The 14,109-nt window shown below is 36.4% G+C and overlaps 1 protein-coding gene across 4 annotated transcripts in view; it reads left to right on the plus strand.

The window, feature by feature from the left end:
• The window catches only part of ST7 (suppression of tumorigenicity 7), a 249,460-nt gene that overhangs the window by 41,983 nt on the left and 193,368 nt on the right, over nucleotides 1-14,109 (plus strand). The gene's annotated exons all lie outside the window — the stretch shown is intronic.

The raw sequence follows: 14,109 nt of genomic DNA on the forward strand, positions 1-14,109 counted from the left end.
TGAAATGCTAAAGGATTACTGATAAGACCCCATGAGATTTAGTTCCTTCTTTGCATATCACACTTCCTGCCCAAGTGCTGGTGGACTGTGGAAACAATGGCTAACATGGATCACTGTTTCAAGATACGGTATGCTGAATTCCCAGACATTAATTTAAAAATAAATTATGCTCATGAAAAGTATGTAGGGCATGTTTCTGCTAAAAAAAAAAGTCCTGGGAAAAAGTCTGAGTTGGATTGAGAAGATAGTGTTCCATATAAGTGACTCAAAGGACAGATATTTGTTATACTTTTATCTTTAACTTGGCATTTAATGTATTCAAAAGTTGATGCATTTTGTTTGTTAAACTTACGTATATATAGATCATAAATAGAAATGTTTTAGAGATATTTTGTTGTTTAGGTGAAAAAGTAAGAGTAATTTAATAATACTAATTCCTGATATTTCACCATTTACAAGGTGTTCTCAGACATGAAATAAGGGTAATACGTTGCTGACAGATTCACATATTTCATGTCTGAGAAAACTGAGGTACAGTGTTGCCTAAAGCAGGATTAAAAAGTGGATCTTGCTTTAATTCCAGCAATTTTCCCATCTTCTACCATTTTCAGAGTTGATTTATGGTAGAGTCAATGTGCTTTTTTAAAGGGCATTGTCCATATTTTGTTGGAAATAATAAAGCTTTCAAAGGAGAAAAGTTGTTTCAAGTTTGTCATTCTCTTAAATTTTTTAAAGTTTCAGCAATGAACTCTCTCCTTTGCAAGTTATTGTCCTTGTGCTTTAGGGTTGCTGCTGCCAGTTAGTAGCAGTGTAATATGGTCATGTATTCTGAATAGTTTGTACATTTTCTGAGATTCAAGGATTTTGCTTAAGCATGTCCATTTATTCACTCAACAAACATTGCTAGGCACTAGAATTACTGAAATTTTTATTTTTTAGAAAGCCTTTTAACTCATAATTAAAATTTAATCTTTGCATAAATGCCATTTAAAGTTAATATTTCTCTACAAATTTACGAACAGAAATACACTGCATTGTTACCAATCCTTTATCCTTCTCTTGGCCAGTCATTCTGGCCCTAATTATATGTGTAGTTCTTGGTTACAGTATTTTATCTTAAGACTGATTCTTAGCTGGTAGATTTCATAGCTTTCAGGCTTTTAGACTTACTTCACGTATAAAATGAAATGCCTTTTCTTTTTATGGAGTGAATACTTTTCATAGAGAGCTCATTCTACTTTTGCAACTGTGACAAAGTGAAAACCATCAGTAATTCTATTGCTAGATATATCCACTGTATGGGTTTTTTTTAAGTATTTTAAATTTTATTTGAAAAGTTTATTCAAAAAGGTGTATTATTTATGTATGTATGTGTATTTATTTATTTGCTTGAGAGAGAGAGCATGCACAAGTATGGGGAGAGGGGCAGAGAGAGAGAGAGAGAGAGAGAGGGAGAGACAGAAAGAGAGAATCTTAAGGCTAAGCATGGAGCCTGATGCAGGACTCTATCCCAGTACTCTGGGATCATGACGTGAGATGAAACCGAGAGTCAGATGCAAAACTGACTGAGCCACCCAGGTGTCCCTATTCAAAAAAATTTAAATTGTGACAAAATATACATAACATAAAATTTACCACTTAACTAGCTCAGTAGTTATGCTGCCAACCTTTAGAACTTTTTTTATCTTGCTGGAGTGCTATACCCATTAAACAATTCTCCTTTTCTGCTTCCTGCAGCCTCTTGCAACTATCCTTCCACTTTCTGTCTCTGAATTTGAGTACTCTAGTACCATTTAAAAGTGGAATCACATGCTATTTGTCTTTCTGTGACTGGTTTATTTCACTAGCATAATGTCTTCAAGGTTCAGCCGTTGTAGCAAGTGTCAGAATTTCCTTCCATTTTTCCACTGTATGCTTTTCCAAAAAACTTCAAAATGCTGTATTATTCCTACTGCTTTGTATGTTATTTTTTCACACCTGACAATGTTGAAGATGCCTTTCTGAAAACATCGGTATTTACACACCAGTATGTATATGTCATTTCCATGGCTACCAAGAATAGCATCCGTGTTCTACAGATGGGGAAAGTGAGGCTTGGAGGTGAATAACTTTCAGTTTACAAGGTAGTAGTCTAGAGATTAGTAGAGACTAATCCAGATCTGCTTGATTCTGGAGTCAGACTGCAGCATGGTACCTCTATATCAAGGATGTGATTATTATGAGAAAATGAAGCAGTTTTGAAGACAAATTTCTGTGGTGCTGAAGGACTTGATTGTATGCTTTTGTTGTGGGAGGCATACAACTTGGATTTTATGATTGCAGAAGGCACAAATGTCTGTCTCTAAAAATTTCTTCCAAGTGTTGTATTTTCTCTTGGTTCACTCATATCTGTGCTAAGACTGGATTGTTTCTGAGATGGCTGCAAGTCCTGATCAGAAATATATTTTCAACGGCCTCTCAAAAAGCCAGAGATAAAACAGCAGAGAGGAAATTATCTGCCTGTTATCTGAAGGATAGTGAAAAGTGAAAAATGCTGAAATTCTCAGTGGCCTAAGTCAGATATCATGACTAGTGTATCTCATTACAAGCATTTTAGAGCTGGAAAAGACCACAGAAATAATCTAAACTTAATTCTTAATTTCATAAATGAGATACTGCCATGAGAAGGCCAACCAAAGCATTAAACTGTCCAGTTAGGATTTGAAACCTAAGTTTCTTGTTTCTCAAGAATTCTCTTTCAGCTTCTGTTGGTGAGCAGTGCCAGATGTTCTCATACCAAACTTGCTATTACTTTTTATACTATGAGTGTACTTCATATAAGTTTCCTGGCTTATAGTATAACTGAGGAGATTTGGAAATCTTTACTAATGGTTTCCATTTTTTTATAGAATTTTTGAGGGTTAGAGATGAATGTGGGTTGTAAATGTTTTTGTTGCCCTTGAAAGTTGATTTCTTACAATTGATTCAGCAATTACCACTAGTTCTAAGGCATAGGGAATAAACAAGGCAGTGTGGGCTATCAATACTCATGGTATCACTATAAGCGAAGGGGACGGGGGTGAAAGTTTTCTTGAGTTCCCAGCCCTGATCCAGCAAGCAGTTATTGATGGAATCCCATTACCTTTATGAGTCTTGTTAACGGCAGAGACCTAATTGAAGATCAGAGCTCTTTCAGAGAAAGGTCAAATCAACTATAGTAAAGATTACAGAACAGAGGTTGGCAAACTGTAATCCGAGGGCCACCTGTATTTGTATGGCTTGCAAGTTAAGTGTTGCTAGAAAAACTATTTTTCAATGATTGAAATCAATTCAGAACAAGAAAAATACTTTATGATACATGAAAATTTAAGAAATTCAGTTTCACAGTCTATAAATTAAGTTTTATTGGAACACAGCTGTTCTCGTTTGTATATGTGTCGTGTATAGTTACTTTTGCAATAAAATGGCAAAGTGAGGAGTTGTGACAGAGACTGGAAGGTCCCACAAAATCTACAATATTTACTATTTGGTCCTTTATAGAAAGAATGTGCTGACCCTTATAAAACAACCAGAATGATTTATGTTTTGGAGTACCATGGATAATTCGTGACTTTCTTTGCTTACCAAAAACTTGTGCTGAATACTACCGTATTTCTTGAAGAACTTCTCCATTGTTTTTTTTTGTTTTGTTTTGTTTTGTTTTGCCTCTGGGACAACCCACAGTAGTCCATTCATGACTATTTTTCATAACTATCTTTACTTATTTTGCAGCGATTCCTTTTGCCAGCCAGATGAACAGACCAAAATCACACAGTAAAGTCTGTGTTTTGCCTAAAGAAGCTTTCTATAGAGGGGTGTGTCTGGGGTGGGTACTTGTTTTGTTACCTGGTTGGTGCTTGATGGTCATCTGTCTTAGCTTACTTAAAAATTTTGAGATATGGAGGCAGCACACTCATGGGAGGAGTTGGTTTCATCTGTTGGAATCTTCAGAGAACCCTTTTTGTAGTGGAGTGCTCTTATGTTGTGGGGTAAGCCATGAGGTAGTCTTGGGGCTCGATAAGCAAAGCCAATGAAGAATGACAGAATATGAAAAGGAGTTGCCGAAGCAGATGCAGGCTGGCGTGGGTGGTAAGAAGCTCGGGAGAGCAGCAACATCTTAGGTAAAGTTTGTTCCAATTAAGGGGAAGTCGGGATGAGGCATAACATTAAGGCATTTTGACTCAACTCTGAGTCGTTGGTGAGGAGGGTGAGAATAGAGACCAGAGGGGAAGCCCCATGCTATTATTTCTGTAACGTGGAAAAGCAGGGTGAGCATTTATAATCCACCTCTGGGGTTTTAAAATGTGCAATGAAGTGAGTTATTGAATGGGTTGGAAATATGATGTAAATATTATGATAAGGTCATGGTTTTCAGATTTAAGAGGGAAGAGTGAAGTGGGAGTCATGCTCTTTCTCCTTCTCTGGGGAGAGAAAAGGGCTGTGGACTCACATTTTAGGAACTACTCCGGAGAGAGAGGACAGATTTGTCTCAGCCCCTGTGCTGTCACCTACAAACTTGGCACTCCCTGTCCAGGCCATCTCAGGCATGTCCTGGAAGTAGGGGTCTCTTTCAGAAGCTTTCTTGCTGACATCCAGGCCTTGTTGTCTTAAGAGGGGTGACCTTTACCATGAACCAGTTGGTAGACTTCCCAACATTTATTTCTTGTGTGTTTTGTGTGTGTTTGTATTCATCTACTAACCCCAGGCTGAGAGAAACAGTGTACCTGGAAACTGTTGGAGGCTCCCTCAGAGCCATCCAGTGTGTAAATGCACTGGATTTGGATGATACACCTGGCTCCCTGGCTCCCCACCCTTGAGGTGGGGCTATTCTCAAGGCTCCAGCAGGATGGAAGAGGGGATCATGTGGACTAGAGGAGGAACAGTTACCTGCAGGAGTTACTTGAGTTTTCTTTTCCAGGTGTAATTGGTTTACACTAGAATCCTAGATCGTTGGATTTGGACTAGATTTTAAGGATCATCTAGTTCAGCCTCCTCATTTTGCCAGCAAGGGAATGGACACCTACAGAGGTTCCAGGACTTAGGAAATGAGTGGCAATGTTGAGGCTAGGCCTCAGGTATCTTGATTCATTAACTATGCTTCTTCCAGCCTGAAACATGAAAGGCTGAATTGTAGCAGGAATCTGAAATGGGGTTCCAGGGTGTAATGCGGGGTGCTGCTAAGTCAGTAAGTTGGTGTTAGGAGAGTGGTCCCTGTGCCTCTGACGACTTATTGCTACTTGTTGGAGAGGACTGTGATGTAATTGTTGCCGGGGATGGTGTGTGTGTGTGTGTGGGGGGGGGCTGCCTCTGGACGTACCAGAGAGTCTCCTTTGCTGAGAGTGAAATGGGGATAGAGAAGTTTCTTGGGGAGGAAGGTAAGGGAGAAGTAGTTGAAGGCCCTCCTCCTGAGTGACCTGTGTAGTTAGAGGAACTTGCCTAAACCCTTTAGAGGTCAGGAAAGTAGTATATACTGTGACATTTGGAGAACTGAAAAGTAGAGAGGGATGGACTTGGTGGCTGCTGGGAGTGTGGGGAATAGTTCTGGTCCTTTTATGGTTATAGCTTTCTGCTCTTGACTGCTTATTTCTGCCTAACTGGTGAATGCAACTCTCATTTTAACTATCAAAATGACTTAGGACATTATCTCTTTCATTCTGTTTCTTTGTTTAATCTTTCCATATGTTGGAATTGAACATAGACTATATAAGAGAAGTTTTATAAACTCTGAACTGAAATATTTGGGAAATTGCAGGTTTTATTGGAAAGAATGAACTAAGTTTTTGGAAATGTTTTTGTTGTTGTTGTTGTTTTGCTTCCATTTGTTGATCACCTACTCTGTAAAGGCAGTGTTACTGCTAGGAATTTATCCAAGGGATACAGGAGTACTGATGCATAGGGGCACTTGTACCCCAATGTTTATAGCAGCACTCTCAGCAATAGCCAAATTATGGAAAGAGCCTAAATGTCCATCAACTGATGAATGGATAAAGAAATTGTGGTTTATATACACAATGGAGTACTACGTGGCAATGAGAAAGAATGAAATATGGCCTTTTGTAGCAACGTGGATGGAACTGGAGAGTGTGATGCTAAGTGAAATAAGCCATACAGAGAAAGACAGATACCATATGTTTTCACTCTTATGTGGATCCTGAGAAACTTAACAGAAACCCATGGGGGAGGGGAAGGAAAAAAAAAAAAAGAGGTTAGAGTGGGAGAGAGCCAAAGCATAAGAGACTGTTAAAAACTGAGAACAAACTGAGGGTTGATGGGGGGTGGGAGGGAGGGGAGGGTGGGTGATGGGTATTGAGGAGGGCACCTTTTGGGATGAGCACTGGGTGTTGTATAGAAACCAATTTGACAATAAATTTCATATATTAAAAAAATAAATAAATAAAGGCAGTGTTATATAGGACTCTGAGATGGGCTTCGGTTGAATCCTGGCTCTGCTATGTTTAGTTAAGTGACTGATTTACCCTCCATGCCTCAATTTCCTCATCTATAAATGAGGACAATATCTTACAAGGCTGTTGTGAGGTTTAAATAAGTTAATACATGATGTAAGACAATGCCTGGTACACATTAAGCACTACTTACACTTTAGCTCTTTATTTACCTATTAGCTATTATCATGTCCCAGGCATTGACGGTAAGTCCTTTGTCAATTTATGAGCCACCAGAGGCTCAGAGAGATTTAAAAACTTAAGATTATCCAGCTAATAAGTGGCTAACGTGTGACTTGTACCTTCTCTGTCTGATTCAAAGCCTGACTCTTAACTACCCTGCTGGCTTTCTGAGCTGTGGCAAATCACTTAACTGTAGATTGTAGGCTTTTTAAAAATTAAAAAACGTTTTTTTTTATTTGAGTATAGTTGACACAACAATGGTACAATTAGTTTCAGGTGTTCAGTATCTCCCACTCCCTTTCCCCCATTTTGCCTATCTCCCCCCACATTACCCCACCTTGCAAATCCTCAGTTTGTTCTCCATATTTACAGGTCTGATTCTGCATTTTGTTTTTGTTCATTCATTTGTTCTGTTTTTTATATTCCACATACAAGTGAAATCATATGGTATTTGTCTTGACTATTTTACTTGACATAATATCCTCTAGGTCCATCCATGTTGTTGAAAGTGGCACAATCTTATCCTTTTTAAGGCTGTGTAATATTCCATTATGTATATGTGTATATGTCTTATACACATACATGCAATACCACATCTTTATCCATTCATCTATGAAAGTATACTTAGGTTGCTTCTGTATCTTGACTGTTGTAAATAATGCTGGAATAAACAGAGCGGTGCATATATCTTTTTCAATTAGTATTTTTATTTTCTTTGGGTAAGTATTCAGTAATTGTAATTATTGGATCATTTGGTATTTCTATTTTTAATTTTTGAGGAACTTCCATACTGTTTTCCACAGTGGCAGCACCAATTTACATTCCCACCAACAGTGCATGAGGGTTCCTTTTTCTCCACATCCTCAACACTTATTTCTTGTCTTTTTGAGTGTAGCCTGTATAGTACAGGTTTTATATCTGTTTACCCATCTATCCATCTATCTTGTCTCTTCTCATTTGGATTTTTCATTATGTTCTCATTTTGTCAATAAAAGGCATTTCCTTAAAACATCTGTGATTTAAACAAGAATTATAAAATACTAAGAAGGATAAGATAAAACAATTGCTCTTAAAATAATGCCACTCAAATAATTAGATAAGAAGTTTAAAAAGCAACGCTAACAGTACTAAATTGTGAAAGACATAAAATGTCATTTCATGTGACATCTGATAATGGCTATCAGTGTTTCCACACACTTGTAAGTTTTGTGGACATTAAGACAGTTATTATTAGGCATTTCAGGTTAGCATTTAAAACAATTATGACATTACTGTTTTAACCATTTGCACATCTTAATTACCAGGAAGAAACTGTATCAAATTTTTGTAGCTCATGGAAAGCTTTCTAATCTCTACTCTAGATTAAGATAAAGAGAATTAAGGCCTGAGAAGTGAGACAGGGCTGCTTAGCAGCAGTGGCAGGTGAGGTTGATGAGAATTAACAGCTTTTGACTGTTAGCAGACTGGTGGTGTAATGGGATCTGCTTATGGTAATGAGGCATTGACTGGATGGCTGTGTGAAATGATGCTTTCTCATTTATTTTATAAAATTATTGAGGAGATCTGTTAAATGATGATCTTGAGCCCAGAATTTTTAGATTTCTGTAGGATACATACTTTTGATGTTGAGCTGAAATTAGCAATCATATTTTATAGTGCTGTAAACTTTGTAATTATCTTACTGAGAAACTTATTCAAGGTAGCAAAATAAAAGCAAAACAAAACCTCTCTAAACAACCAATACCTTATCTTTCGCAAAACAGCTGCAATTTAGGGGAGTATTTAATATATCTCTAAATTGGAAAATTGTCCAGCCACTCAAGTTGCTCAAAAAACAAACAAAAAGAAACTGATAATTTTTTAAAGTTTATTTATTTATATCTTGTTTCTGAGCAATGTTAAGAATTATATCAAGATGAAGTAGCCACTGTTAAAGTTTACTTAAAGTTTCAGCCAGGACACGCTCAAGATCAAAACAATTGGCAATAAAGGAGAAGGTGGCTCAGGGTCTTTGCAATGTGACATTAAAGATTGTATCAGATAGAGTCTGTCTCAGGAATGACCATATGTCCTTTCCATCTGATGTCTGTTTCAGGACTCAGACAAATGACTTCAGGGTTTTAGATCTGCTTTAGAGGATTGTTCTTTCATCACCTTTATTAGGTTTGGTTACAAATTAATCAAATGTGTTTCAAATGGATCAAGTGTGCATACTATCAAATGAATGGACATCATGACAAAACTATAAAAATTTGGATGATTACTCCTTTCAGGTTAAATGGGTTTGTAACATTGAGTACTAGGATGAAGTATAGACACCTACGTGTTCTTCTTTTCACTTAGAGAAAGAATTTTTCGCCCTAGTTTTAACTAACAATACAGGATTGAAATGGGAAGAAATAACGGTTCTTTTCTAACAGAGACTTTTCTAAGATGACTTTAAAAGAACAGGCGAAGGGGAGCAGAGCCACATCAGTTGTGGCTTGAGTTCGAGATAAGCAGAAGTGTGTGTGTGCTTAATGTCACATGGCAGGAGGCTTTCCCCAGAATAGTTTGCCGGCCCAGGGAGCCCTTTCATTTTGTGTCTGATAGAGCTGTACTTTGGAAAATAACCCGGTTCCCTGCCTATTGCTTCATTATGGATTATACAGGTAAAATTAAATTTAAAATATTTTCTAGTCATATAGAATTACTTAAAGTATTTTGAATTCATATATAAAAATTATGTTGATTGTGCTTGTTTTTTTAAAGATATCATGTATGAATTTGTTGTATATGAATTTTGATTAATTTAGTATATACACTTAAAGGAATTTGTCAGGCATGAGTTTGTTGTTTTTTCTATTTCACTTTGGGTCATGCTCAAATGCAAACCATAATTAATTCTCATGTCTCCCCTCTGGGCCAGAAAGTTTAGAGTCCAAACATCTGAGTTCAGATTATGCCACACAGAGAATAAATATACACATGGTCTACAGAGAGCTTCTGGTTTCCGTAAAACATTTTTGGTTTTGTGGTAGTTCTTTCGTGCAGTGTGTCTTTCACATAGAGTTGACGTAATGAAGTGAGTTACAGAATTTCAGTTTTTATCCCAAATTTTCTGAGTATTAATGTGTCTAGAATTTTTGGATGGATAAATAGCCTCTTCCTTTTTAAGCTGCATAACCTTATTCCCAAAGTCTAGTTTCTGAATGGTAAATTGGGACAGGTTTGGAAATAAAGTTAAGGTTAGACTAACCATGGGTACTGGTTGCTTGATGAGTAAGTGGAGGATTCCCTTAGATTGGAGGGGGTGAAGGCGGGATGAGGAGGTGAGGTGATGATACGGAGGAATGGCCGTGAGCCTTTGCCAAAATTTGTGAGCAAATTCAAAATTAATTACCTTAATTCAAAATTATATTACCTTACATTTTTGAACTTTTGGGTAATGGTGGCACTGTTTTCTGACAGATTCCTTTTAAACTAAAGAATAAAGCCTTTTGGAAGCTTTTCCACCAGGGCGGAGGCCCACCTTCCATACCCAGTGGAATGACAATATAAGTGTGCTTTTAGATTAAGCGTTTCTTACATTCTCTATAAATGATCTCTGTTGATGTATGTGTGGATCCTTGACAATATGGTATCAAATTGTGATTTTTTGGTGAAATTGACAATTTAAAATGTAACTTTTAGGAGCTCACTATGTAAAGGAGTTCTGTGGTAAATATTTTTTTGAAAATAAGACATTTTAAAGTAACTATTTGCCCCAAGTCTGTTTTTTCTGTAAATCCATATTTTTCTATTTTAGAGTTTCTATAAAGCCAATATAATAGCGTGTGCGATTGTGTGTGCGGTGGTGGTGGTGGTGTGTGTGTGTATTTTGAATTTTTTTTCTCATAAGTTAAGTGTGCCAGAATTTTTGTTCCACGGTTCAGAAATAAAATAGACAACTTTCAGAAGGCTCACTGTATGTGTGGTACTGTGTGGAAGTAGGAAGAAACACATTTTATAGCCATATGCAAAGAAGTGAAATTTCTAAAATCTTATCAGGGAGTTTTACAATGAGTATGTTTTCAATGATAAATTTGTACCTTTTTCCCAAAGAACAGAACCATTGATTGTTTCATTTTTCTATAGTTCATATATTGCCACTAAAACATTTCTCTGTTTTCAGATAATACTTTATAAACGTATAGATGGTATTCCAAAAGACACACAACTTTAACACGCTACTTAGACATCAAGAGGAGTACTAAGAGGATCACCTGAGTGGCGCAGTTGGTTGTATGTGATTCCTGATTTTGGCTCAGATCATGATCTCATGATTCCTGAGATCGGCCCTGCATTGGGCTCTGCACTGACAGCACAGAATCTGCTCGGGCTTCTCTCTCTCCCTCTCTCTGCCCCTCCCCCACACTCACGTGCATGCTCTCTCAAAATAAATAAACATTTTACAAAAATTAAGAAAAGAGGAATACTAAGAAAACTTTAGTGTGAGCAAAGGAGATGGCTCCAGAGAAATTCAAGATATGACACCTTCAAAATTAGTTTATGTATGTACTCTAGAGAGAATGTGTGGCTTAAGTTCTTATCACATTAATAGATAAACTAATTAAATTAGTTGATGAGGTAGGAAGCTATTTTGGATGTTGTCACCTATGGTGATTTTTATAAACATTTACATATTTGCAAATATAGGTATATTTAGTAAACTGTGAAGTGAAGAACGCATATGTTTTCAGTTCATGGGAGAATGAATTCTTTTGGATTTGGAAAAGAGAATTTATTTTACTGTCAGCACAGTTCATGAAGCGTAACCATATTGCACTTAATGACATCATCATGGCACTGAAGGGGTTGTCATCCAATAGAAAATGGTTCTTGATGATTCAAGAATAGATTTATCTTTTTTTTTTTTTTTCTTGGAATGCTCTTTCTCCCACGGGGTTTCCATGTTATCCATGTGGTTTCCTTTCATTTTTTTTCAGGTCTCTGTTGAAATGTCATCTTTTAAGGGTGGCATTGCCTGACAGTTTTATCTGAACTAATAACCCTCACATTCAGTCATTCCTCAGCCTTGGGTTCCTCTTACCTTTTTTTGTAACACATGCTGCCATCTGACATATTACATATTTGCTTGTCTCACCCACTAGACTGTAATCTCCATAGAGGAGGGAGTTTGTGCTTGGCTGTACCCCTAGAGTGCAGAACAGTAAGCTCCCAACAGTAAGTTGTTGAGTGATTTATGAATGGGGTTTCCTCTAAAAGTGACTATTGACTTAGTTTAAGATTTTCACTACTGTCTTTGTTTATCAACAGTGTTCTGATTTAACAATGATTATTTTGGCTACTAAATCATTTTGAATATTGATCTTTCCTTTCATTGCTAATTTTATACTAAAATTAACAGTATTCTCTTTGCTAATAAAAAGGGCAAGGTTACAGGCAAATAGACATAATTAGACAGAATTGATAGTTCAGAGTTAATTTTGGTCTTGGAATGTATTATGTGATTTTTTTTGAGGGGTGGGGAAGACATCAGATCAGTTTTATTTCATTATATTTTCTTTAGGCAACACATTAAAATTTGTCTTCATTTTGTGAGCTCATGCCAGGTGCCTAGAAGTGAGAAAAATAGTAAACTAAATTTTTGGAATCTGTTTTGTCAAAGATGGGCCTTCAGTGATATGGATTCCAACATACTAAAGTACTTAGAAATACCTCAGGCCTCCAGAGGTTATAGAAACCTTAATAGGAGTCAGAGGCTGTCATTTGGGTACAGTTTTGCTGGCAAGTGAGATATCTATTGTTTTAACATACTGACCCTGGTATAGTTATCTAAAAAGTTGACTTCTTGCAAAATATTGCAGCCTTTAACTTACTCTCAGAAGTCAGTGCCAAGAAATAAATACAGGCACTCAGAAAAGTGCATTTACATATGCATATGTACACCTTCACGTATGAGCTGAGAGGAGCTACATCAATGACTTGGCAAAGCAGTTATTGCCTATAGACTGTGGCCTCTGGTGGAAAATATCTCTTACCCAAGATCATCGTCTCATTCTACTTTTCCTCTTGCCTTTCTTCTGGCCACATCCATCCACCGTTTGTGTGACTATTCATGTACAACATCTGGTATGCAATTTAAAATAGATCTTACGTAAGATAATATTCTGGCTTCAACCCTTTTGAAGGGTATTGCCTTTTGTACTTCCCTACAGTTATATCTTAATGCCATTATTGATATTCTCCACTAGTTGTTAACATGACTGATAATTTGGGAGGATGCATTTTTCTTAATTCCTGCAATTTTTGGCATAGTTCTTTCTGTCATTTTTAGCTTTCTCTGGTGACCTTTCTCTTTTAAGAATATTTTTGTCCACATTTTCAGTTGATATCTATTTTCCTTTTGTTTTAGTTGAATACTTAAAATATAATTTTAAGTATTTGTTAATTCTCAAGAAGTATTATGGAAGAGCAGTTAAGAGCAAATGCTTTGGAACCTACCTAGATTTGAATCCCAGCTTATGTTCAGTACCTGTGTGACCTTGGAAAATTATTTCACCATTTATCAAATGTGGAAATTAATGGTATCTACATTGTAGGATTGTTACAAAGATTCAATAAGTTAATTCATGTAAACTTCCCAGAATAGTACCTGGCACGTAGTGAATATTCAGTAAATATTAGTTATTGTTATTCTTTCCTACAACAAAATATTTGTTCATTATCTTATGTAACATCATGGCACTGGTTTAGCATTTCAGTAAGCAAAGGTCAAGTTACCTTGAATAAATTATTCTATAACCACACAATGGAATATTAGGCAACTATTAAAAAGATGAGATGGATCCACATATACTGACCAGAAAAGCTATTAATGATGTTTTTAGATGGTAACTTACAGTTTCACATTCCTATCAGAATTTAATGTTTAAAAACTATATTATATGAAGACACGTCTTTGTAAATCTTAAGAAAATACTGGATACATACCTTGGATGAATGGATAGAGAGGAAACTTGAGCTCTTGAATCTCCTATTTTATATGATTTTAAAAGTGTGGGATTATGGGAATACACACACACACACACACACACACACACACACTTTTTGTGCATTTCAGTGTTTTTAAAACATTAAAACAAAATTTCTTTCTTTGCTTCTGTTGGATAGTCTATAGAATTCTAGTTTCAAAAACAGATTTCTAAGAGTAAAGGTAATGCAGGAAGAGTTTTATTTATCAAGTGACAAAATAACAATATCTTCAATTATTTCCTTGTAAGAATAGAGTAAAAAGAAATGTGTTTGTTGGTCATATGTGCCCACTGACACACAGGTGTGTACAGCCTGTGTGCACACAGCCTTAAAATGACTGAGTCACTCTAGAAAAGGACAGGAAGGCAAAATAAAAATAAGGCCAAAGGAATGGGATAAGTGAAATATATGTAGATAATATATTCCTAGAGCTGTGGTTTTCACATAT

This window comes from Panthera pardus, unplaced genomic scaffold, assembly GCF_024362965.1.
Source record: "Panthera pardus isolate Hobbes unplaced genomic scaffold, ASM2436296v1 HiC_scaffold_8, whole genome shotgun sequence".
NCBI classification, from domain to species: Eukaryota; Metazoa; Chordata; class Mammalia; order Carnivora; family Felidae; genus Panthera; species Panthera pardus.